The sequence below is a fragment of the Cebidichthys violaceus genome, unplaced genomic scaffold (genome assembly GCF_023349555.1).
Source record: "Cebidichthys violaceus isolate CVI_PGR_0920_01 unplaced genomic scaffold, fCebVio1.0.p SCAF_5, whole genome shotgun sequence".
NCBI lineage: Eukaryota > Metazoa > Chordata > Actinopteri > Perciformes > Stichaeidae > Cebidichthys > Cebidichthys violaceus.
Genome location: NW_027176705.1, coordinates 9,747,950 through 9,775,723, shown reverse-complemented (window position 1 = coordinate 9,775,723; position 27,774 = coordinate 9,747,950).

Genomic DNA, 27,774 nt, shown 5'->3' with positions numbered 1-27,774 from the left:
ACTGTTTCTCTTTTCATCATTTTCTCAATGTGATTCGTACAAAATGTGCCTGCAGGGGAGGGTGACTGCCTTGCAAGCAAAAATGGGACAACTAATAGAAAAAATCCAAAGTATGTGCATATGTGTTACTGCAAGTTAAAAAAACACGTTTGCTAACATTTCTTTTGCTGCTGTTGTTTTTGTTAACTGTCTTGATTGATTTCATCTGCTTTAGGATTGCAAGTATCCAGGCTCTTTTCTCTACTAGAAAGATTCATTGATAAATAAATAAATATATAGAGTGTGTGTGTGTGTGTGTGTGTGTGTGTGTGTGTGTGTGTGTGTGTGTGTGTGTGTGTGTGTGTGTGTGTGTGAGTGAGTGAGTGAGTGAGTGAGTGTGAGAGAGAGAGAGAGAGAGAGAGAGAGAGAATTAAATAAATTAAAGTCATTGATAAATACATTGTTTATTTTATTAACAAGAACTATAGATGATTGAAAATTTGTTATTTAACATAACAAGTGATTGAGTTATTAACTGATTAGTAATTTAGAAAAACAATATTATGAAAAAGAACTATGAATGAATTATGGAATATATGATTGGGGACTTAAACAGGAAATCCTCTGTAGATCAGACCAGTTCAGCCAGATTGGGACAGAGCTAGTGAGGTGCCAATAATCAGTGTGGTCAGTGTGTTAATAATAAGTAACCTAGAGGCCAATGTAAGCTGACCAGGGACAGTGTTACTCAACGTACAGGTGAGTATGCAAACCGTTGAAACTAAAATGAAGACAGAGAAGAAAGATAATTAAAAAATCTTAACGATTATAAAATATAGTTTGATATTTCAACATATACGCAGACCCACTGCATTCACAAATACACACTTACAAACAGTATGAATAATGTATTAATTCTGCATTAATTACAATCAGGAGGAAGCAATTTAGCGACAGATATTTACACACTCACACATGCACAAACAAGGCCTCTCACTCTTTCCTCTCTCCTTTTTAACTTCACTGACGTTCCTGATGATCCCCACCAGTGGTCCCCTCTTATATTACATGCAACACAATCCAGCCTAACACACTAATTTGTTTTCTTTGGCTCTTTTTCTGTTTCGGTGTGTAACTGAGCCCTTGAATATATACAAATTGAATAGAGCTAATAGAATCATTATCAAATTCAGATCAATATAAATTTAGCCCCGGTACCCATAAAAGGCAGCTATATTGAAATACAACACTGTCTGTGCTCTTTCATTCTTCCGCTTACAACTGACGCTTGCTGCCATCAAACATGAATTACCAGACAGGCACATTACAGCTAATAAGACTCTCACAAAACACCCTTTATTAATGCATGAGAGAGTCTTTGATCCTGGAGAAAGTTTCATAGGGAAAGCAGTAATCACCGTACCTCAGACAACACAATAAGATGCTTCCTATTACCTTGAAAGAGTCAACAATCTGTCTGAGGTCAAATCAGCCGGAGTCCGTACTGCACGTCTGTGAGGGGAGGGACAATACAAAGCTGCCATTGCTTTTTGTCATTTTACCAAATCAAAACATCTTCAAAAAAGTCTACTAGTGAATCAGTCAGGATTTAGTCATAAGTAAGCAGAACAGAATCATACAAGGATCTCGTTAGGATGCTTAATAATAGAGCTTATTTAATTGAATTAGTAAGGATTATATAGAGCAATAGAAGATATTGCTTTTGTTGCACAGCAATGACCAATATTAGGCTGACAAACCTTTAAATTCCAGTCTCAGTTGAGAAATTACTTAATGAGTATGCTTAATAATGTATTAGTGAATAATGGATTGTTTAAGATTTTGCATATTGACATTGTGGCAAAAGTGTTCACGTGGAATAACAGAGACCTAAAAATCTTAAAGATACACAGAAATACACAAAAAGATAATTTTGCCAATATCTGTTATTTCGTAAGCATCAAACTCCAACATAAGTAATACCTTCTTGATCCTGTCAGCCACACTGACGAAGTCTGTTTCTTATATAGTGATTTACACTGCATTTAGTTTGATAAACTCGAGGAAAGTTAACTTTCCTGATTTAACAGGAAACAATATTCTGAAAGTCTTTCCATCGTTTCAGCACACCTCTCAGTAACAGCATTAGACCCCCTCACAAATGATCCATTGGAGGACATTTTTGGTTCAACTTCTATTCCAATAATCTAGATTTTGACAGAGCCTGTCACATTATAAAGTCTGAACATAGTTACAAGAATTGCAAATGATACCTGCTATGATTGAATTTTATTGAAGTGGTCAGCAAGTAGCTCATTCCCCACAGAAAGCCCGAGGGCCTGAAGGTGGTCAGTGGGGAGCAGCTTCACAACACCTCACTACTGTACCATATATGGTGAGAGGAAGGAAAAGCACAGGAGAGAACGTCCATTTGAGAGAGAGAGGTGCCACCACAAATGTACCTGATCTGACTATTTAAAACCAGTATGATATATCCACACTTCAGCTGGGATCCATTGCTTGTACTTCATCATGGTATGTATGACTTTAACAAAAAAAACATGCATGAGCAATACACACAAATACACACAAGTCATTGTAGAATAAAAGAGACAAACAAACTTTTTTTTTTTTAAACAAAATCCCCATCTCTTTTAGAGGAATCAGGCGGCCTAGATACAACTCATTCCAAATGTTTAAACAGGAAACAAAATGTACAATTTCTGAAATAAATGTTATTAATTGTGCTATCTTCAACATTTAGTGGAATCAGCAAAATCACACTAAACACATTTTCAGAAAAAAATTAATACAACACCTGATCAGTTGACACATTGAACCAAGCAGAAATTAAAAAGAGATTATTCACAGACACCTGATTTTTCTCTAATTTGAATCCAAAGCTTTCACTGAGCATGTGAGAAGTGTTTTTTGACCCCTACTGCAGAAGCATGCTAATCAACCTAAGGGGCAGGGGTCAAGTCTGGACAGAGACGGCATCCCAAACCGGCCACAACAATTGCAGAAGAACATCTGCTCTCTGTGCGTCACACAAAGCTGTCCCCTCGGAGCCCCTCAAGAGCCTGGGAACAGCTCAAAGTCAAGGGCAGCCTCTGCAGCCCAAATGCTGACTGGACACAGCAACAATCTCTCACAGTGCAAGGCAAACCGCCTTATTGCTCAGTGAAGTGTGCATTTTCATCAGGAGCGAATAAGAGCCCAAGTTCATTGTCAGTTCCATTGTTTAATCTCATTTTATACCACAACGTTATAATTAATTTGTTCAAAAACAAACAAACTGCTGATAATTCTAGATATAAAGACATTTCGGATGGTGGCCTGCAATGATGGGAAAAAGGACTAGAATGATAAACTAACGGCTTTCCTCGTTCATGCAGGTTAAAGGAGGCTAAGGCCAAGCTGCTCAGGGGCAGGGCGGGGTACACATTTTGAACATGAGTAACCTTTGAATATGCATGTGCTGCATTACACATACGGCGCCCTGATGACAGAGAGTTCACCCCGATACACTTTCGCTCACTTTACTTGGCAGCCGAACAATATGCTTGAAAGGAACCGTCAAATGATGTCAATAGTTGGATCAATACCCTGGGATGTCTCAGTTCTCCCTGCAGCAAATGAAGAGCATTATACAGATCCTCCTGGGCAGAGCTCTTACCACACTCCCATAAGCTACAGTACGTACTGTATTGCTGCTGCGGAGGGACAGCTGATGTATGTCTCTTCTCCCAGACATCGCCACATGCGTACCACATTTCCCCCTGTCTGTCTAATGCGCTGCTGATCTACACCTGCTGGGCCCAGGGTTGCATAGGTATACGCTGTTCGCTGACAACATCAATCACTCAGCAAGCCTTATTATTGCCATTTAAAATACATTTAAAACGATTCACTGGAGCCACTGTCCAACCCCTTATGGACGCAATGATACTGATGCCCTACTGTGAAGAATGTTTCACAGCACCAGTTTGGTTGGAAACAGCTAGGAACCTTTACGCTTTATTTTTTTGTTTCTGTAAGTGAGAAAAAGTCATTTAATCAGCGCATCATCATCATCAAAAATAAGTAAATTAAATGTAGTTTGTTTTCCTCCTACAGAAACCCTGAATTCTGTCCCACTTTAACAGCATCTCAACGTCAGCTAGCCCGGCCAGCCCATTGTGGAGTAATCTATAAGACAAGACTGGGCTTCGGAGAACTGATACATGCTCCTGAGCTCTCAGGTGAGCTTAGTAATAGACACAGTCACTCTAATTCCCTTTCAATTCTCACCTAAAATTGAAAGCTGCCAAATGCAGCCTTAATTACATACTACCCAATCAGAGCTTAAGTGTAACCTTCTGCCCCCCCAGCCCACCCTCACCAACATCCTCTCTTTTCCAGTCTCTCTCCCTCTCTGAGAGAAGAATGAATGCAGCACATGTCCCTGAGGTCTAAACATATTTCACCGAGGGAGTAAACAGGTCTCGAGGATATGAGATGGATATATTATGTATATATAGGAAGCAAGTGTGAGATTTAAGGAGCAATCTGCTTGGTCAGCACAGAGTGTGCTGAAAATGCAAGCAGATCAAGGAACAAGCAGGGTTATGGATATCCCCTAGCATGTAACTGGGCAAGGTCTATTGACCCAAATTTAATTATTTTAGCCTCCACCCATTCTCTTTCCTGTCCCCTTTACATTGACATGCATCTCTTCATGTAAGATATGGTACTTAGTATCTGCACATCCAAATATATTTTTTTGTTAGTTCACATTTAAAGGCCTATTACTATGCAAATCTGGTGATTTTAGTTTCTTTATAGTGCTAAAAGACATCACATACATTCATATACACTTAACACAAATTCAAATCATTGGTCCTAAAATCGGTCTATTTGTCCTTCTGTCTTGCCCGCCTCCAGTAAATTAAAGGCATCTCCTCTGGGCGGACGGATAAAACAGGGAAGTCTGAAGGCAACCACAGTAGACGCGCAGCTATTTTCCATCCTCTCTAATCACATGATCAGGGTGTCGGCACCACATCCTCAGCGCAGGGAGGGGCCAAGTAGCGCACAGCGCACCACCATTTTGTGTGGGTACCTGGCTCCTTTTGTGTCAGTACCTGGCTCATTTGTTTGCCTGCATAAGTATTAATATTTCAGAACAGGTTGAGAGTTATTTTTGACAGGTTTCATTCAGTGCGTTATTATAACGGTAAATGTGATGGGGCACGTTGCTAAAGAAGCGTAAGCAGATGCTGCAGACAAAACATCATGGGGCATCAGTGTGCCTTGACTGCAGTCCATTCTGGATTTCATATTGTGTATTTTCTTCCTCTCTCCTGTCTCCTGGCTGTGCTCCCGGCAGACCCCTCTCCTCCCTGCCATCCGATGTGTGAGGCGCATATGGTGCAGTGAAATTGCTGTCTGCGAGAGCATGCCTCTGCCTGTCCAGACTTCATCAGAGGGATTAAAGAATGGGATGGGGGAAAAAATCAAAATAAAATGATGATAGCGGGGCTGTGGCTTTTCTCTCTTTTTTTTTTCCACACCCCACACTCAACCCCCCTGCTCTGTTTTAAGTAGAGTGGAACATCAGATGACAGAGGGCTCTCTTGCTGGGGTGCAACGGTTGGCAGGGAAAGGTTGGCCGGTCGGTGAGCAGCACTGGGTTTATTTAGCTCTGACAAGGGCTAACTACAAAGGAAAACCAAATTACAGACAGCACTGGTCCTCCCTCGATCCAGCCACTGAAGTTCACTTAAAAGCTGCATCCAATTAAAAGAAAAGTGACTCAGAGGTGCAGCAGCAGCTTTCTTTTATGATTACTTAGCCATTCCTCTCTGATGTGTCCTCTTTTTTTAAATAACATCAACAAACAAAAGACAAAATGTGTTGGAGCAGGCAGAATGAAGAGGTGGGAATGTGCGCGCTGAGGTGGGGTGTTATATTCTCAGAGTTGTGGATTTGGGGGGCAAAGGAGAGAGGAGAGTGGTAAGATTGCAGGATATTAAGGAGTAATGGATGTAACACCAGGCACCTATGACAAATTCCCATATGCTTTCATCATGGCTCGATATGGGACTGATCAAGGGAACAGCTATTACTTGGTTTCCTAGTACTGTTATTACCAAGAAACAGTAAATAGTTATTGCTATGGCTATCATCTTGAAAGATGGCTTTTACAGAGCAAGACATCTTTTTCTTCCTATAATTAGTCATCAAATTACAGTGCATAACGTAAGTGGTAACGTTAAAAATAATATTCTAATGATGCACAATATTCTGCACAGAAGTATAGTCCATAAAAGTGTTTAGGTGTTAACAATTCTTCCAAAACAAGAAAAATGTTGTATAAACTTAAAAAAGTTATTTTATACTTTAAGAATGAAGAGAAGCTGGGCAAGAACTTAACAATATTAGAAGCTAAATTTAAAGAAATCTTCAAAAAATTCACCATAAAGATAAGGTCCATCTCAAACTTTGCATGCAGATGTGGTTTTATAGTGATCCTTAATTAAATCCTGAAGTAAATAGGGATGTATTCTGACATTTATTCTGGGATTTGCCAGACACTAGATCTGCCCTATTTGAGATAACAAAAAGGCAATCTTGACATCTTGCCCAACCTGCAGATAATATTTGTTGTTCAGAGACCGGCTTTCTTTTGTTCCAGGTTTTTATAAACCCAAGACACTTGAAATTTAAACCCAGTTCAAGAAATATTATTTGCCACAGGGCAAGGTAAATCTCTTGGCGGGGCCTTTCAAAGGGTTGCCCTGGGTTTGTTTACAATTGATCTTATTTAAAAGTGGATTTTTTTCTTTTACTTTTCAAAGACATACTTTCTGCCATGATCTTACAGGTCAAAGGAATGATGAATGTACTTTTACCAATTGGAGCAACAAAAAAAATAATAATCAGAAGACGATAATACAGAAAGCCCTGTTGTGCCACTGGTTCTTCCCAGGTCTCCAACTTGCACATGTAAAATAGAAAACACATGCAAGATAAAATCTTCAACAAAAAAAAGTTAAAGAAATATACTCCTGGTGAGAGAGCAAACAAATAACATTTGAACTACCTGAAAAATTTTCTTTCAGATGATTTACTGAAATATGAGTTGTATCATGAAATATGGTGGAAAAAAAATTCAATCATACCTCTAATATGTGCGTGTCTGTGTGTGTGTGTGTGTGTGTGTGTGTGTGTGTGTGTGTGTGTGTGTGTGTGTGTGTTCGTCCATCTGGGTTCCACAGTGAAAAGGAAATGGCCTATAAGCTGCATAAAACAGCTGTCTCTCTCTTTGTTTAGAAAAGCAGTTTACAATTTTCATCCACCCTTCTTCCTCAGAGGGAACAACTGACCTGACAACTGACCAACCTCCATAAAGCACAGGGGGTTGGGGACAGGAGCACCCCTCTGCCTGCCCAACCAAACTCCTTCATCATTGACAATTATTCTCTTCAGACAAAATATGTGGTGTGAGTCAATAAATCATCATTAATCTCCATTCTGTTAATGACCTTCAACATGTTCAGTTTACTAAAACTTTAGCGGGGTCTCTCACATGCAGGGAAGGCCAGGAAACAGGTGGAGAGGGATGGGGACTGTTGTTAGCCAGGGACTTTCCTCCAGAGCTGGGGGGGTTCCTCTCCTGCTCAGACAGGCCATGCTGGAGGAGGAGGAGGTCACAAGCAGTGGAGCTAGTTTAAAGCTTGCCGCTCCTGGGGAACAAGACGGACAAGCAGAGGGCACAGCAGCAGGGACGCCCCGGTAAAGACCCCTTCATCTGGACTACACCTGGGGGAGCCCACGGGCCACACAGCGCGACAGCTCAGCACAGCAGCTATTTCTCACTCTCACTCTCACGCACACACACACACACACACACACACACACACACACACACACACACACACACACACACACACACACACAGCACTACGAGTTTTAAATGTGTATCTAAAGCAGTGTGTGAACAGAATATTGGGCCCTTTTAACAAAACAAAACTGAAGAGTAAATTAATACAAGTAGGAACTTAAAATATGGTAAATATTAGACAAACAAAGTGTACATGGGGAATATATTTGATAACGTTTTATGTGGTGGGTCACTACGGATAGTTATGATGGGTAAACTTTCATCTTTAATAGTTTCATTGGGTATGAAACATCTACATCTCATATGTTTCACTGATTAAGGTAATGGGTCTCAGAATGTGCAAAAAAAAGGTTTATAATTAAGATTATACAGATATGAAAACATTTAGCAACGAGTTAACTCTTGAATTTCATTGCTTTTTTGTATTAAGACTTTCCCTTGAGAGTGTGTGTGTGTGTGTGTGTGTGTGTGTGTGTGTGTGTGTGTGTGTGTGTGTGTGTGTTTTATGTATTGTGAGACAAATGTCCATACCTTCTAGAAGTTCTCTTCAAAATTCTAATCTTAATTCTTCTACTGTATAAACAGGGAAGTTTCCCGAATCATTTTAATTCACTCACTGAACATTTAAAGACTTAATCCAAAAACATTTTTAATTAATCATATATTTCCAGGTAACAAAAGCTGCCATGGTTTTTGCAATGCCACTTTTACTATTTGAACAGATTCAGGAAGCTCTGGCTGGACTGCAGCATACTGACTTATAAGAGGGCCCAGGCCCCTGCTAACATTTTAAATTACATCTCTGTCGATTGTGTCTTGCTTGAGCTTATGAGAGGGTCCCTGGGGCACCTCCATTTTCCCAGAAACTTCCTCCAAGGCTCCTCAGGTTAACATGCCCAGTTTGACTATTAGATCAATAGTTGTAAATGACTTCATCACACCAAAGAGGCAACTTTCTGGACAGAATTGGTCCCACAGTTCCAACTTGACAGGCTTGTGCTGTGGGGAAGTCCAGTCAATCTAGTCATGTTGCAAATCTAGTGTTTCTTCAAAAATGTAACACAGCGTAAGGAAAAATCTGATCCAAATGGTTAACATCAGTGAGTGTTTTTTCTAAAGCAAAAATATATTTAGAAGATTTGAACAACTTCCACAAATTGATTCTGACCCAAGTTTAGTTGCAAAGAGGGAGTGATGTGCTCAGCTACAGTAGCTGTGGGTAGAGGTGAAAAACCCCCGTTGACATCCCATGGCCTTCCTGCACCTCTTTTGTTCTTACGGGATAAAGGGTGATGTCAGTTCACTCCCAAGCCTCCCTAAAATGCCCCCAAAGCCTGCCTGGCTCCTGAGTGGGAGTGTGTAATCGGTCCTGGCAGAGTGCTGGTTAATGGGGGGCACAGGGCCATGAGTTGGAGATGTATTCATGTGCGTGGCGTGGCGCCTGGACCCAGGGTGACACTTCTTCATTCCCGCTGCCTCAGGCCAGGATTAGGATTGCGGCCAGCCTCACAAAGCCAGCCGTAATGCAAAATCATTTTCATATTAACCTCGTCTCTCCTCTCTGGGCCTGACAGTGGACAGGCCTGCTCTCTTTGGTGCTCAAATTATCCTCAATTACTGGGGAAAGGCCAGGCGAGGGGACGTCACCTAACCTTCACCATCTGTTAGGTTCAAAGCTTTAGCAGTCGGCCAGCCCGCCTGTCTCCTGCCTCCCCTGACCTTTCCGCCTCGGCCAGCTCCTGCTCTATACGCCGTTCACCCCCCCCACCCAATGCCACATAGTAGCCCCGCCCTCTCTAGACACAGCTGGGAAGTGCATGTGCACACATCCCATTAAGGGGGAAAAGGTTATGTCACGCTTCTTCAACAAAGATATGAATATTCAAAACTATGCACGGACCGAGGCAAACCTGTGTCAAGACATAGGTTAAGTCGGTTTCCTAAGGATAAGTCAATCCATTTGAATTGAGTGCTGCTTTTATTGGTTGTGAAATTAAAATAATTTTCAAAGAAATCTAATAAAAAATTAAATCATCTCTTAGATTTTCTGGTTTATTGTTGTAGTAGTTTGATACTCACAGATAAAAGATATTTACAGATGTTTTGAAAATAACAAATCTATTTGACGAAATACATTTTCTGATTTTTATATTTAAAATAGTGCATCGCTTGAAACTTTATTTTTGTGCATTACTATTCTTCACGTTTACAAAAATTGCTGCTTTCTGCTTTATTTAGGTAACATCTGGTAGAGTTTTGGTATAAAGCTTGTTTGCATGAATTTTTATGGCAAATTATGTTTTTCTTATATAATATGCGGAATGATGTTTATTTGTGAAAGTACTTTTCTTATTTATTTCAGTACCTCGCTAAAATGTTTTTTACTGTTCCGTGCTTTCGTTTAGTTTTCTCTTACATATACGGCAAAAGTTGGCTTTAATTAAACATTCATCTATATTTGAAATTGTGCTTGTGAAATATTGAAGAGCTCTTATTTCTCCTATAGTGAATGCACCTCTTAATAATGCAGGTAGTGTTTTCTGTTTGTTTTGAGCTGGTGTGTTTTAGCAGTTCCACTGTGTCCATTTGGATTTTCCAGTCTGTCTGGCCACTCAGGAGGCCCCGTTTCTCAGGTCATCTGGCAGGACCCGATGGCTCTGAAATAACTTTTAATAAGTCTGCTAAATAATAGATGGAGTGTTGGCTAAAATCAAGCAGGGAGGAGCAGGGTTGAGGACAGCAGGCTGCAGAGACAGACAACAAGCAGGTCCCAGGCACTTCCCTCGCCATCAGCAGCAGCCATGTTCAGCCTCCTGCATCACCTCCTCTCCAGACCCAGACTCTCTGAGGTCAGGGGTCGTGCACTTGACCTTGTGCCCCCCAGGAGAATGTTCACTTGGTTTGGGGTATAATTTGGGATTTATTCTGCAGGAGGCCCTGTCTCAGACAGCATTATGCCTCATTATCCTTGGGTCCTCTGTGTTCACAGGGCACAGCCCAGAGCAGTCGCATCAACGCTCCATTTTACTTACACCTTCGCAATCCTTCAATCAATACCTCCAACTGACAACATTTTTCATTTAATTACATCTTAACTGGTAGGAAAAGAAAGTTATTTGAAGAAATAATAATAATATTCAGAATTTTCAGGGCATTTGTAGATTATTTTCCCTTGTCCTTCAAGTTATTGTACATAAATAAAAGAAAGTAATATTGGGAAATGTAAAAGGATCTGAAATCGACAAAACAATATCAAATAAATTCCCAAATAATCACAGCCTAATGTGTAAAAAATGATGTGGTTTAGGATCTGCCTAATTTAAATAATTCCAATGGCTGATTTCTTTGTCATTGCTTGTTTTCCTCCATATTGAAAACATTATAGATGAACATGTTGATGAAATTTGATTGAATTAATTAGTTAATTGATTTTTTTTATTATTATTTTTTTTTTGGGGGGGGGGCAAGTTAGGCAAGTTTTTTCATCATAAATTGCTGTATAATAGAAGCTGAAAAAATGCTTGTAAATTGAACTAAAAAATATGCTTGCAATAGCCAGAAAATATACGCTAGGCCTAGATGAACAAGGCTTTTCAAATTCGTGTCACTTACTGTATGAAGTGAAGTGATATCTTTCAAATGCAAGCTAAAAAAGAGTGATCATTCCTATTATGTGTGCTTCACTCTAAGTGGGTCCCTGTGGAGGACAATTTTGGAGAGATCTTTCCCGATAAGAAACAAGCCCTGCATGCATTAATATTACATTAGACCCAGCATCACAGAGCCGTCTGCTCAGTCAGGTAGAGAGAGCTTTTCATTGACATCTCCTTATCATGTTAATATTACACTCATCAAAGAGGACTACATCATGGAGAGGGAGGGGGGACGATACAACAAAACGTGCAAAATTACAGATTATTCTTATGAGAAGTTTAAAAGGAGGAACAGACAATAAAATGGTTATTTAGGTCACATATTCACTGCAATGCACAAGAAAGAGACAAATGCCGCAGGAAAGGCGTCGTTTGCGTGTGTCTCGGTCGAAAATATGACATGCATGGCCAGTCACACACACGCACACACACACATTGACACACACAAAAAGAGCGACTCCTCAATGCCGACAGCAGGAGGGGTGCAGATCTCCAGCGAGAGGGAGACAGGTGCAAGGCTCTGCTCTCTATACTGTAGATTAAATGCATTTAAAGTCCATTCTTAACACACCCCCCCTCTTTATTTCAATGAGATTATTCTTGTACGGGTGCTTTTGTTAGCTCGTGTGCGCGCTTTGTGCGTGTGTGTGCGCGCGTGCGTGTGTGTCTGTGGGCGTTATGATAATGTCATGTCAGATAAAAGACAAAGTCAAAAAAAATCATAGAATATCATTTTAATTATTGCCCTTTTCGTGTTTTGGGCTGGGTTCCTTTTCCAAGCTGTCGGGCACGCTGCCATCCTTCAGAATTAACCAAATAACTCTCCTCTAAACACGTGTCAGGTTAACAAAAGGCGGAGCTCTTTTTTTTTTTTTTAAAGGCAGACTGGGAGGCCGGGAGGCGGACGTGTGCTTGTTTCTGTGCCAAACTTTGTCACTCTCATTTGAATGTGAATGGTATTTACCACCGAGAGCTGCTTATAAGGTCCCCGTGTCCACAATACACAACCTCCTTTTCTGAGGGCTTTTTCAATTAGCGCCCCCCCCTTCCCGTTTGAACTAATCGGAGCTAATTAGGCTTTATCGCGGGGTAATAGCTTGTATTAATTGCCTGGCAGGCCAACTGTTGAGGAATTTGGCAAGTGATCCAATTGAATCTGACAAGTTTATTCCGTCTATTTAATATTCATTATATTATAATAGGACACTTGTTAGCATGAATACAACAATTAGGCCCTAGCGAGCAACACGGTAGGCCTGCATTTTATTTTGTCAACCCAGCCCAACATTACAAAAATATTTGTCTTAATTAATTATGTCAATGCATAACACGGCATAAATGAACGGAACTACTGCAATGTATTACAGTTTATTGGAAACAAATTAGATTTTTTTTTCCATACACAAGGCACATGACATCATCATGCAAAAGGCTTACCAGTTCAGTGTAGTGTAAGGTATAGGCCTACTGTTTATGATCTACAGAGCGTCGTGTGACCCAAAAAAGAAAAACATTTCATAAAAGTCTAAGCAGCAACAGCAAATCTGTATATCAAAGCCAAAGCTACTTGGCTTATTTTGACGATTATGCATGAATATTTAGGCAAACAAATCATAATTGGGACCTGCCACATCAGACGTTTTATTCACTCATTTTATTTTTAAGTTTCAACTTTAAACATTATTTATTCATCCCCCACTTTAGACTCAACTCCTTTTCTTTCCTCATGAAAAAGAAATAATAATGTTTATTTAGTCTTCACTATTAGGGGTTACCATCAGTCATTCAAATACTAAAGGGATTTCTAATATGACATCATAGTTACTGCAAGAACTGACATATCGCGCAGAGACATAGGACCTACAGTCTTGCATAGCTAAAATTGATGTGCATCAAAAATAGAAACCTGAAACATCAATGCAGGATGTAAATGTATCTACTCGCGAGAATGTTTGATCATTAATCAATTAGCATTTGTGAAACAAAATAGTCCATTTGGAGAAAAAAAGGGACAGTGAAAGACGGTGAAAGCACCACCACGACATTTAGAAAAGAGCAAAAGAAATAATAAATTACCTGCATGTTTCTATTTATATTGGTTACAGTAAGCTATTAGCCCCCTCCTCTCTGTGCCATCCTATCCATGAAGGGCAAAGATGGGCCTAAATGTGGAGTAGGTCTGTACAGCAGGAAGAGTCTGGATGGGGGTTAGGGTGGATTAAGGTATCCCCCTTTGAATCGTACACTACAGACCACTTATAGCTTATTCTAGGCTAAATATTGTATAGGCCCCAACAGCTGAAATCATCTGCAGGCTGACTGTTATGTAAATATCAGGTCTATTTTTAGCGAAAATTAATAAATACATATAAACATTAAATAATATCCTGGAAATATTTTCTAATCAATTTTGGTTATGATTTCCTAATAAATCCATCCAACTTATTTGTATCGTTACATTACTGCAGCTAATGACATGTATGCAGGCCACTGAATGAATGAATGAATCAGTGGAAACCAGCAAATTCATAATCGCGACAGATGTATGTAAAAAAAAAAAGAAAAAAAAAAAAAAAAGGTATACAAACATAAATAGTAATACTTGTGTGAAATCCAGTGTGTGTGGCTATCGACCTCTTCACAGAGCCGTGTGAGCGTCACGCACTCTGCGCTGGCTGTCACAGCACTTACATGGAGGCATATGCTCTCAGCTTCCCCCCGCACGAAACCCCAACCAGCCCCGGTGAAGTTCAAGGTCTCTGCAGCCAGGGACCAATAACCGACCCGGGAGGACACAGACTGCAGCCCGCTGTCTGGATGCCTCTCTGCCGGTCCGAAGTGGTTCAGTTAAAAAATAATGTGAATATTAAAATGAATTGTTATTATTATTATTTTTATGTTTTTTCATCATCATGATCTAAATGATCAGATAAGCTTGGCATTCATTAATGTGTGAGGTTTATTGAAGCACCTTCAATATCATCAATATAATATATAATATAATCATGCAGACATTTGATGATTTTTTGGGATGATTTTTAGTCGAAAATAATCGGTTAATATTCACCATTGCCGGGTATTTAACAACAGTAAACACCTGTCCGAAATAAAAAAAAATTAAAAGCGTCACTCCGACTTTTAGCTTAAACTTTAACTCAAATCCAAAACCTCAAATTGAACTTGCCTTTCAATCACATTGTTTACAAGAGGTATAGCCTTGTCGCGCATTTTATAAATATAGATGAACGGCTCATATGTGCCTCAGTTGAAATTTGTCTTTTTTTTTGATGGCATTTAAATTATGTAACCACTATAAAAACAGAGGAATGAACGACATTTACTTTTCAAAGCTCAAACATTGCACTGTTATAGCGGAGGTTGCGTGCTGAAGGCCTTAATTAGAGAAAGGTATTCGTTACGTCAAGCAATCAAAAGCTTTGGTCACACGCTACTTTGATCTTATTTACACGACTTCTTTTAAATAAAAAAATGCACAAGCTGTAACATTGCAGCAGTAACCAACACTGTTTGGAATTTAGAAGTAGGTTGACTTAATTGACAGCCTGTAAACCGTGCATTATGTTATATGGCATGTATAGAGTCTGCAGTTAATGGGAACCTAATTGAAAAACATTTGGTAACAGTTACAGTAAATGCTTGTTTATGTGTATATATCTATTTTTTTCCATGCCAAATTAATTATGTAATTGCATGTAACACTTTGTGTTGTGAGATGACCTGTTCACTGTCATCATGTGCAAGGTGCTACTGCTGTCAGGAATGAACACAATCACATGATTTTGTTTTAAATAAAACTGTTAGCTCACTTTTTGCAACAGATTCCTGTGATGATTTGTACAGGAGATGTTCAATGTCCAAAATCATGTTATTTCAGAGAAGAAACAAACATGTGGTTTCTTGAATAACTGAAGCAATTTATTAAAGTATGTAAATAATATGATAAAACATATCTGAAATATTTTTGTATAACAATAATGACAAGTCACTGTAATAATAGAAAACAATATCATGCAAATCATCTAAGGTTTATAACAAAATTATTTGAACAAATTAGTAAATTATGTATTAGGAATTTTGATGAAACAATGTGGCTCATAGAAGTTTAAGATAGACTGTCATATCATGTGGAAATATGTATGAGATTAAAGCATTACTGTTTATGAAAGGGACATCCGAACTTTATAAATCATTTTCATAACTTGAAATTTTAGACGGACCAGATTGGCTTTAAAAAGAAAAGAGAGAAAGAAACAAGAACATGAATAAAAAGAAAAGAGGATGAAGGTGCAGATGATACAAAGATGAAGATGAAGAAGAAGAGTGGAAGGTTAAGAAGCCACAGAATCAGATGAGGAGATGCAGTCAGTGGGTGATAGGTGGTCCCAGGTGTCTGTAATGACATCAGAATGGGAGAGATCCTGCATCTGCATAGTGGAAGAGATCCTGTTTCCTCAGAAAGTCACTTCATGAGAGACAGGTCACGGCCAATAGCCTCTGTCTGACACATAATTGGTGATATTGATTATAGGTTATCATATGCTGCTGGCCATTTGTAAGATAATGCTGCAGGGGTTAATTTGTCAGCCATTAACCTTTTGGACTAGTGTGTATGTGCGTGTAAATTAAGTTTAAAACAACTTCTAAATGGGTCACCTAGCCTCATCTAATAAGTGGAATACTGACGTATTTAAGTTATATTACAATACAACCCCATGACAGTACAAACACACTTGACAGGTGGGTACTTGAGCAGAAAAAGGTTGAGATTTCTGAAAGACCTTCATGTGCTCTCCAAACAAACCCCCTCTCAAAGCTTCCAGAGCTGCACCTATACCATGAATTCTTGTGCTGACCCTTTGGAAAAATATCTCATCTAAAAATGAAAGTGACATTTACAGGGAACACCTTTTCCTGTTCCCTCAAATCTGTGAAGTAGCTGCTTGCCTACATGCCTACAGGACTGAGGGTGTAATCCAAATATGAATATGATGAATGCCTGTTAAATGATTATATAAACAGAATAAACCAATCATTTTATGGCAAACAGGTCTGTCTTTATCATAGTAACTTATGCACCATGATGTTTATAATCACAACGTATTCATGTTTTAAAAAGCAAGACATACATTTAAAAAATAGGAAATATTATTTGTTTTGGGTAATTTGATGCCCTAACTATTACTGCCTTTAAGAAAATATGAATGAAAATCTTCCCATTTCTTTTTTAAAACATGCAACATTTCAGTAACCACTTCAGGGTAAAAAGTAACAATGTGACAAAGCAGTCAAACTGTTTAAGCCGCTTCAGAATCATCACAGTTTGTCTCATATTTTGGTTTTTATCTCAGCGAGGAATAACACATCAAATACACAAAATCACAGAAAAGAGAAACGCTGTAACCTTTGAGAAAGTCGATCAGAGGCGATCAGAGGTGTAGAGGCACCTAGTACAGCCCAGAGCAGTAAAGACAACCCACTTCAACTTGAAAAACATGACATTTGCCACCTCAGAGCATAAAACGTGTCTCTCTAAGTCTACACATGTAAACCTGTAAACCCACACAATGTAGATCAAGAGGGAAAGCGAACTATTCACACTCCAGCAAACACTATTAAAAGTTACTCAGTAATGGGCGTGCATGTGAGTACTGCCTTGTGTACAGTAAATCTGTCTGTCTGTCTGTCTGTCTGTCTGTCTGTCTGTCTGTCTGTCTGTCTGTCTGTCTGTCTGTCTGTCTGTCTGTCTGTCTGTCTGTGTGTGTGTGTGTGTGTGTGTGTGTGTGTGTGTGTAAGAGAGAGAGAGAGAGAGAGAGAGAGAGAGAGAGAGAGAGAGAGAGAGAGAGGCAAGGGGAGGGAGGGAGACAGTGTGAAAAAGTAAAAGCATGAGTGAGTGGTCAGCAAATCAGTCAGTCAGCAAAGCTCAGTTGTGAGTGAAACAGAGCAGGGCAGCTGCACAGAAAAGGAAGGCACAGGTACCTGTTTGGAGCAGTCCGGTGGTGGGATCAGCCCTCCAGCTTGGCATGCATTAATTAGTCTCCAAAAAGATGGGCGTTCTACAATAGGCTCGTTCCTGACCTAGCACTCCTACTGTCCCACAGTCAGAGAGAAGGATGGATGGAGAAGAGAAAGAGGAAGAGAAATGGGAGACGAGGAGAGAGAGAGAGAGAGAGAGAGAGAGAGAGAGAGAGAGAGAGAGAGAGAGAGAGAGAGAGAAAGAGAGAGAGAGAGAGAGAGAGAGAGAGAGAGAGTCAGATCCACTGCTGGCCTGACACCATGACTGGTCCACGTGAGATTGATCACACACTCGCACTCACACACTGAGGCCTCTGCTGTGACAGGGGGGAACTGCCAAGGAGTAGCATGCTTTGTCTAGCCTGGGGACACACATGCACAGACGCACGAACGGCCACAACGCACATGCACACGCTTGCATGTTGGAGACGTGCACAGTCACGTGCACACACTGACACGGACAGACACACAACACAACACACACACACACACACACGTGGCCTATGACTGACTCTTGAGTTCAGGCTAATTAAAGCTTTTTTAAATAATTCTTTTATTTTTTAATAAATCAATGATTTGATAAAAACTGGACTCAACATGTCTTTAACTACTTTTTCTCATTCTGTCATGCCAGCTATGAAAAGGATTTGGTGTTTGAGAAGCCCTAATTAGCATTCAGTGGCTGCCCCCCTGCACATCTGTTCAGTAGTCTAATGCCTGTTAGGTTGCGGGGCAGCTGAAAATGGACAGCAAAATAAAAAAGGTCAAAAGTCTAGCACCGGGAACCGAGAGGACTGTGATTACACACAATAGACAATAAAAGAGATGCATATGAGCGGCGGCAGTGTGCCTGGCCTCTGCACCTTCTCATGAATGACTTAAACACACACACTCACAAATGCATGACATTGACTTGCAAACAAAACAATTGTCAGCATCCACCCTTAGAGCAAAACATTTTTGAATGATATTCAAATGCACTTAAAATAAAAAAAGCCTTTAATTTGTTTTAAAGCATTTTTTTTAAGTTCCCAAGTTACAAGTTCGTTGCCACATTTATTTATTTATTTTTTTAAATAAAGTAATTATTGGCCACATACTTCCAATACATATATACTGGAAGTGAAATAAACATGAACCAGTGAGATATAAGCAGTGATGGTGATGTTGAAAATCAATTTGCATTGCATTAAGCAAATATAAAGGCTAGCAGTTCAGTTCTCTACTGCTTAGAAAAATCACATTTCCCAAATCAACCGTCCCATTCAGCCATCTTCTCCTGTCACTAACCAGGACGGGCTGTCTCAGTCAGCTGGCCTCTGTATGCAGATTGATCCAGATGGACATGGCGTCCAGACCTCCAGTCCCCCATAGACCCTCTGGCTGAACTTGACTCCCAGGACTACAGATGGGAGGGAGGGCCCCTCACCTTTGGTGAACCCTGGAACCCCAACACCCTCACCCCCACAATGCCAGACCACAGGCTGAGCCCCCTATCCAGTATTAACAATCATTCCAGATTGAATTCAGGTCGCTTTCTCAACAGCTAACATCACAGATAGCTGATCAATACTGGAACATTATCACAGAACGCTTCCTCAAACACAGTGTCAACATGCGAGTCCTAGTCGGGGAGTGTGTGTGATCACTGAGGTGGAAAGGAGCCGTGGCCTGGCGGTTAGGCAGAGGAGCCTCAGAGAAGAGAACCCTTTGAGCAGAGCTTGAACCCTGGGGGGCTGCAGGTTTGACTGGCTATGTTGCTGAGCATGCTGGGCCACAACTTAAAAGGAGATCAGAGGGCTGTACCACAGAGCAGCAAAGCCCTCTTCATTCCTCCTCATCTCGCTCTACACTCTCATCTTGTCCATTTTCTCCCATACTTTTACAAACCACTGACATTTCACTATGAATTCTGGACCAAAATTATACAATTAGTGCACAAAAAATATATAAAAAAATATGCTAGATTTGTCTTGGGCAGAAAGGCAGTGCTGGATGAGTCTTCCCCATATGGGAAACTACACATCACCAAAATAATACAGATGCATTCATGCTTCATGCTGGTGAAATGCAACAAAGCTAGTTACATTTTGGTTTCCAATTGGTTTCAAATGATTTTCTACATAAGCAAACATAGGTTCTCAAGGCATTAACCATGTCCCACCCTTTCACTGACCCTGCGACCCCAGGTGCTACAATCAGTGTGCAGTCTGAGTTGTTGCCTGGTTTCCCTTAGGGCCTTTTCTGCCATTCTAACCTTGTTTCTGACCGTGTCCTGCTCTGCTGTCCTCCCCTATGTTCTGCCTGGGTAATGCCGTTTTCCCACTCACCCTGGTAAGTGTCTCATATATGGCCTTATCGGAGCCCTATCTACACTGCACAACATTTACCTTGCTGGAGCCAAGCAGAGAGAATGTCTGTATCTTCATCAAACACCAGTGAGCAGAGAGAAATAGGGGGATTGAAGGACTGCTTTATGAATTATTAAGATTAAGATCTTTCTCATATTACCTATCCTTTCCTGCTTCCATTCCATTTTCTTCCCCTTTTTTTTGGTTAAATTTTAAAACATTTATATCCCTCTGTTCTGAGTAAACGAGCTTGGGGCCGATATTCCATTAAATATAAAAGTTGAAGAGAGGAGGAAAGAGAAGAAGTACGTAGCTTGGTCGGTTTTAGTTTTTAGTCATCTTTAATCAGCCTGCTGTTTCTGTGCTGGGGAAGAAAAGACTCAGATGAAACAACAGCGTAATGATTTTTTTTTCTTACTAGTTTTCTGCACTCTTGGATGTTGAAAACTTAAAACGAACGTAAAAGAAAGACTTTCTTACCTTTTATTATTACCGTCAGTGAGTCTTTGCTCATTCTGACATTTTTCAGTGGTCTAAGTAGTTTTCTAGCTTTTTAAAAAATGATGCATTAACAATCTACTTGCCATTATCCCAAGTCAGGTATTTTTGAATGGTGGAGCATTTCTTTAATGATAGCTGGCTAAGCCTGAATTAAAAAGACTGTCCTTAACCTGTGACAGGATCTCTTTCTAATTCTCATTTTACCTCAAAATGTCTTATCTACTGGTTTAAATTGCATTTATTCATTTTTTAAAAGGTGCAACCTAGTGACTTCACTCACAACATACAAGCAACTATTCAGACCATCACATAACTGTTTGATTGAACAAAGCTTGCTAAGTGATGTCCAAGTGTTTATCTTGTATACAATTAAAAGCTATTTAAACCTGTGGCTCACTTCAATCAAAAAGTACAGCTTCGGACTTCATCAATTAATTCAAAGTGAGAATAGAGAAGAGGGAGCGATTTCACTGGCATAATATTTTGTTCAAAAGAATAATGAAATCAGTGGGCCAAGAGATTAATTTAAATGAAACGCATTCATACTTTGGCAAAATCCTGAAATGTGTCTTGGTCAACGTTTGCATCAAAGATAAATGTCGATATTCATAATTCTGCATATTCAATTTCAACCATAAAGCACACAATGGACATGGAAGCTGAAGTACATTATTCAGAGGGACGACCTAAGTCTGACTTGCAAGTATGTTCTCTTCTCTGAAGGGCCATCATAACCAGAGCATAGGAGCAAAGGTCATAAAGCCCCATGGGAGCCATCGGGATCCAGGAAATAATCCAAGCGCTCCATAGAGGGCACGCAGCGATGGCCAGCGGACAAGTCAGACTAGAAGAGCTAGCTGCATCACAGCTTAGGCAACGTGTGGATCTCACAGACAGTCTGAGGTCTCGGGCCTGCTATTCATGATGCAGATGTGATACGGGGGGCTCACTGATGTGGTCATACATCCTGAGTAGTGTGTGTTTAAATGTGCTCTTAATAAAATATTTCTGGGGCTGTGCGGAGTCGTGGTCCCTGCGCTCATTAGAGGTCTCTGACCAGCTTGATAAGTGCAGCTCTGCTCCATAATGATTTATTAAGGCTGGGGGTGGGGAAGGCTGGTGGGTCCAAACTGCCTCAGGACACTCCAACCACAGAGACATTTAAGGGTAAGGGTTTGGAAGATAGGATACCTCTGAACAGATTTACATCATCCAAGATGCATTTCAAAATGAATTATGTAAGATGAAATGAAACACATAGGACTTTCACAATTTTTGCCGCCTTTTTTACCCCAGCTCTTTTTCATCTCTTCCTTCCTTCCGATGCTCTCGTCTGCATTGCCCTTAAGGTAAATTCATAGCCATTTGCTTTATAGAGCAGAGCACTAATGGACAGACAAGGGGATAGAGGGATAGTCTTTAAAAATGAATGGAAGAGAGATGGACCGATGTGCACAAACAAACATATCTGACTAATTCACAGGTGTTGACCGAGCCGTGATGGGCTGGGCTATGGACTAGAGGTGCAGGCCTGATGAGTGTGACTAAACCTGTGTAGATTGGGGTGACTGAGGCGGTGGTTTGTGGGGTCAGGGGCTTTGTCACACCGCTGTTTTCCCCAAACCGTCAGCAAGCACAGGAGCAACCTCTTCAATCTAACTGGTCTGTCACACCCAGAATAAATATATTTCTGTCACAGCTATGCAAAGGTAAACTTCTTATGCAAAGAATCTCACCATAAAAAAAACATTTTTGGATGAGCTAGACATCTGCAAGTGCAATAAATACATGAAATGGAGTGAATAGATGGATCCAAGATGTTTTTAAATTAGCTTAATTTTAAAAGCTATACACACACCCAAACTATAAATATACTCATCACGAAAACATTTCTTTGAAAGATCTGATATGAAAAAATAAATCAGAAAACACATCAGGTATGGATGCTGCTTGAATAATTGCCCATATAGCAAACCCAGGTAAGCCTCTCAAAATGGTATCATCGCAAGAGCAACCTGAGCGAACCAGCTCCTGCAATGCTACAGTTTTGTCCCATAGCATCTACTTTAAGTCCAGTATCATGTTGCTCTAGTCGCACGGAAGTCTTAAGGTCCAACTGACATTCAGTAACATAAGATTTCGTCCAGTTTTAACAAACATATCCTGCCTGCCAAACGGTAAATTCTTCTCAAGGCCTGATAACAAAACAACAAAATGTCCATGTTTGTACCAGTATCACAAAAGGTCAGAGTGGGAAGGGGAGGAAAAAGCTACAACTAATGTTAGACAAACTAGAGCTACAGAGCAGGGTGTGAACAGGTGTGGGCTGGAGCTGGCTGGTCAGCAGACACATGAGAGACGACTGAGTCTTGGAGGCATCTCTACAGTGAAAAGCTTGGTATCCTCCAACAGAGGAAACAGGCTCAGTGGTTTGAGGATGGATTTTTTTTTTTTCCTTGCCACAGTTAATTTTCAAATCTCCAACATCCTATGGCTGTCTGTTTTTCTTTTTCTTCTTTTCAGTTTTTTCTGCTTTCATTCTTTTCTTTTAAAATGAAACTGGAGCTGGGGCGGTGATAGTGATAGATGGCTCAGCGCTCTAACACTTTATCCAATCCGGCGCAGATTTCATCCAATAAAGAATCACTTGTGCACTCTCAAACTAAATGGAAGTCAGGCAGCGGAGAGAAAGGGGCTGCCGTGTGTTTCTGAGCTGCGAAAATCAAATTTTCTTAAAGCTGCCGCAGCAGTGGCTGGCGGAAAAGGCAGCAACAGCCATGACTGGCCAGGGCCACGTCTGCACACACAATTTAATCCATCACAGAGCGCCTGACACCATATCAATCAACCTTTCATCAGCATGCCCTCCCCCCCAAAAAAGAAGAAAAAAAACAATATTTCTATTCAATCACCTCTGACTGAACCAGGCCTACAACCCACTGACCACTGGGAGGACCAGAAAACTCCAGCTGGTTCAGAAATCTTTTTACATGAACACAAGCAAAAAGCAGAACACGTGCACTCTTGCTTTTTCTTGTGTGTGCATGTGTGTGAGTGTGTGCCATTACACAAAATGGTGGGCAAAATATTCAGAAATCTAAGCCCTTCCTATGGCCTCCACATGAGGTACAATACACATGTGGAAAACATTTCTGTGGACTCCTTAAAGTAAGTTTGAAAATGTTATATCATTACCGCAGAGATATTACTTATTTGAGACGACAGCAATGACATGCCATCAAATTCTCTGTCCTTCTTTAACTTTTCCTGTACGACACTAACCACCCCACGCCCCCCACCCCCCATCACTGTCCTTTGTTCCGGGAATATGGTCCCTCTTACCCCCTCTGTATCCCACAGGCTGTGGCTCCAGTGGCCTATGATTTATAATTCATAGGGGCCGCTTTTATATGGGACCTTAGTCTACCTGATACCCTGCCACTGGGCCTGTCCTGGGACAGTGGGAGGGGGGCTCTTCATTACGCCTGGCACCGGAACACTAACATGACACCCGTCTCTTTGAAGCACTGGCGCTGTATGTAAATTGGACATAATAATCTATTTTTTCCAGTCAAGGTACTGACTCATATTCCCGAAATGGATGCTGTTTATTTTTTTTCTCCCATCGGCCATTTTGTTTTCTGTCAACTTTCACTCTGTTACTTACGCGTGTTTTCCTTTGCTCTTATTCATTCTGACACACACACACACACACACACACACACACACACACACACACACACAAGAATTAACATGGTACTTTCCTCACTGAAAATTGAACTGAACTTTAATTTTTCCACTTAAGCCTTTCCTTTTTCATGAACATGTGTGTGACGGTGCTCTTTCTTCCTTCAGGACCTGTAAAGCTCAGGTCTCAGGGTATCCACATTACTTCCTCTCCGGTTTGCTCTCTGCTCTGACCTCCCTGCATACCAGAGAAGTCTCCAACCCAGGCTGTGCTCTGTATTCGGTGCTCTTGGCCTAGGGCTCTGCTTGGCCTCCATGCTCCACTGGCTCCCTAAACCCTGGTGAGGCTCCGAAAGGCCAAACACTGTACTTGTTGTGGATGCCCCACCACCCACCAGTGTCTCTGCTGCTGCAATGGAGGGAAGGGGGAGGGGGGGCTTGTCTGATTGCCAGCAGCAGCTCAAATGACAAAGAGAGAGCAGCTCAGCCTGGATCAGACACGTGTATTATTGTTGTTGTTGCTAAGTGCTCCTGACTAATTATTCCTCCCTCATTTGCAAACGGGGCCGCTGCTCATTTACATATCAATGGGGGCGAGCGGAGGGTATGATGTCAAGGAGTGCGGGTTAAGCGTGTGGCTAAGCTTGGGGAGCACAGAGGGCATCATCCCTACAACAAACAGAACCCCCCCCCCATCACCACCGCCTCGCCTCCAGAACCCACATCACTACCATGACACCCCCTGCTGTGTTAGTCTAATAAACAGACGAAACAGAATGGAAGATATGCTGTTGTTTGGGCGAGGGGGGGGACTGGCGAAGAGCTCTCTGTCAAATCAGCGGGTTGCCCCTGGATTAGTTCAGTTGTAACACAACCCTGCGCTCCACGGAGATCATTTAGGCAATTATCAAGAACAAGGCTGGCTGCAGTGTAGAACAGCTCACTTCAAAGGCCTACACCAGATGAACAGTTACAGCACACTGGTCAATTTCCATACAAGCCAACCCCTCCCTCCTCGCTTTCCTTCCCTCACTCCTCCTCTGCTTATGCCTCCAGGCATTTTGACTGTGCTAATGAACATAACACCCCCTCCCCACCCCAAACACACACTCCTTGCTACTGTATGATGAGAAGTTCATGATGCGCTCTCTCTTCTGTCCCTCTGAAACACAAAGAGAAGCCGGCCCCAGTGAAGGACAACAGTGCCTGCCAGACGCCTGCCTCATATCTGCCTGGAAGGTTTTAGATTTTGAACATGCAAAATATGCATCTGCAATTTGTAAAAATGATGTGCTGGGGCTGGAAGAATGCATCACTTTTAAAGTTAAAGTTCAGTATCCTTTTCAGATGGGTCCAGATCATAAGAAAAATAACCACAAGTTGTTGCTACAGAGGCACATTTAAAATAAAGATAATGGCTCAAAGTTTTTATTTTCCTTGTCACTGAAATGTTTCTGTTTTTCGCTGGCGGCACCCCATTGGGTAAATGTGCTACTATAAGAACAACTTTAGTAAGTTGTTGAAATAAACTGTTGACATAAACTAAACAAAAAGACTATTCAACTATAAAGACCCGAGTACACAGTCAGCAGCAACCAGAACCAATTTAAAAGACGTGATTCTAACTGTAGATCTGAAGTTCACATATAAATTAAATTTGATAGGCTTGTATTGCTTGAAGTTTTGGGATTACTGTCACAATCATAGAGCAAATGTTATAATTGAAGAAATAATATTCTGTATGATTATGATTCATTAAATCATACAGAACTGCTCCTCTACAGTCTGACAATTCCTTGTAGCTATAATTAAGGCTAAGATGTCTCAGTGAGCAGCGTGACAACAAAGATGTTGTATTAAGCACACCCACAACAGACAGTTTTCTCTGCGTGCGTGTGTGTGTGTGTGTGTGTGTGTGTGTGTGTGTGTGTGTGTGTGTGTGTGTGTGTGTGTGTGTTTCTCTTTTAGGAACACACAGGGAAGGTCTAATGAAAATGCTAAGTCTTAATAGAGTTTTTCTTTACTATGTCTGCTCTTATAGAGCCACTTCAGAAAAAAACTAAACCCTATATCCAATTGTCTGGTCTCTCTCTCTGTTTCTCACACACACACACACAATCTCACACTCATACACACACCCAACAAGCTCTGCGGCACCGGACTTTCTAATCAGACTGGGTCATGTTTTATTGTAAAGATCCAAGACAAACATACAAGCAACCAGATCCTCCACTCAGGATAGAGTTTCTAATCAAGCAATATAAATTATTCAGCCTCGAAAAATCTGCCTTCCCCAAATGTTTATTGATGCAGGACGGACAGTGTCAGACTGGTGACATGGATATGGATGCTGCCATCAAAGTTCGGAAGGAGCCACTGGGTGAGGTGGGGGTTGGCCCAGGTCAGAGAGCCAAGGATAGATACCCAACGCTTCAGATGAGAGCAAGAACCTCAGCAATGGAGATAATCGATTGACTTTGAGGATGCGGAGACATAAGAGCCGAAGACAGAACGAGACACAGAAATTAAATGTGGTAAATGCAGAAGATAAAGCAACGGCATCAGCAGTCGATCGACAAAGTTACAGGAAAAGCATAAGATGGTTAGGCTACTAGAAGTCTCCTATTCATTCAGACTGTACGTGTATTAATACAAACATGGAGACATTATACTGAGAAAAGCAATGCTTAAGGATATGCTTATATTCAGCTGCTCAATACTAATGGCAGGAAGTTATTTAGCAAATTGTTTGAGCGTACTGAATCCCCATATGATTTTATCCTGACATATACATATCCAACAGAATGTAGCACTGCAACCCTCCGCACTGATAACTTAAAATTATGTTTTCTTTAAATGTATTAAATTCACATAGAGAAATATAATATAGCATCATAATCTCAGTTTCTCCTTCCATCCTTTTCTCCTCTTCTCTTCATATCTTTCCCATTAGATCAGAGTGGGTGTCAGAGAAATTGGCTAATTTGTATTTGTTGGAGATGTAAACTTGTTTAAATCTTTAATAAAACAACAAGGATGAAATATCAGACATCAGCTGCAGAGCACGAAGGACAGAATTTTTATATCATGTAATTTCAAAGCCTGGGAGATAGTATGTGTGTGTGTGTGTGTGTGTGTGTGTGTGTGTGTGTGTGTGTGTGTGTGTGTGTGTGTGCCCTTTAAGTTTGCAAATGGTTTCATGGGGATATTATTCTTATTAGAAATATTTACCTCCCCTTTCTGAATCTTCAGCACTGGCACTGAGACCGCATTAATCCACAACCCCCTGGCACCAATTTCTCAAACATTTCACAAATGAGTTTCATATATCTTAACAGGTTATTGGCTTCATTTCTAAATAATGTTACATTTTGAATGGAGCTGTTGTCGCTCAATGGCAGATCACTTAGTAGGAAAGAAGAAGAAAAAAAAGGTCAGCCCAGCTCATGAATGAGAATGTTCTTTTTGTTTTAAGTCATTATGTAAGTATCATGACTGTGTATCTGTTAGTGGATGATTGGTTTCATGAGATGGAGATTCTCTCCCCGGTGGAAGCTTATTGGAACTGTTAAAAAAAATGACTGCAGCCATTTTGTCTGGTTCTCAGCTTGTTAAAGCATAGCTCCCATACCTCCTGGGGGAAAAAGTTATGTCTATACTGTGCACTAAAAGGTACAAGTCA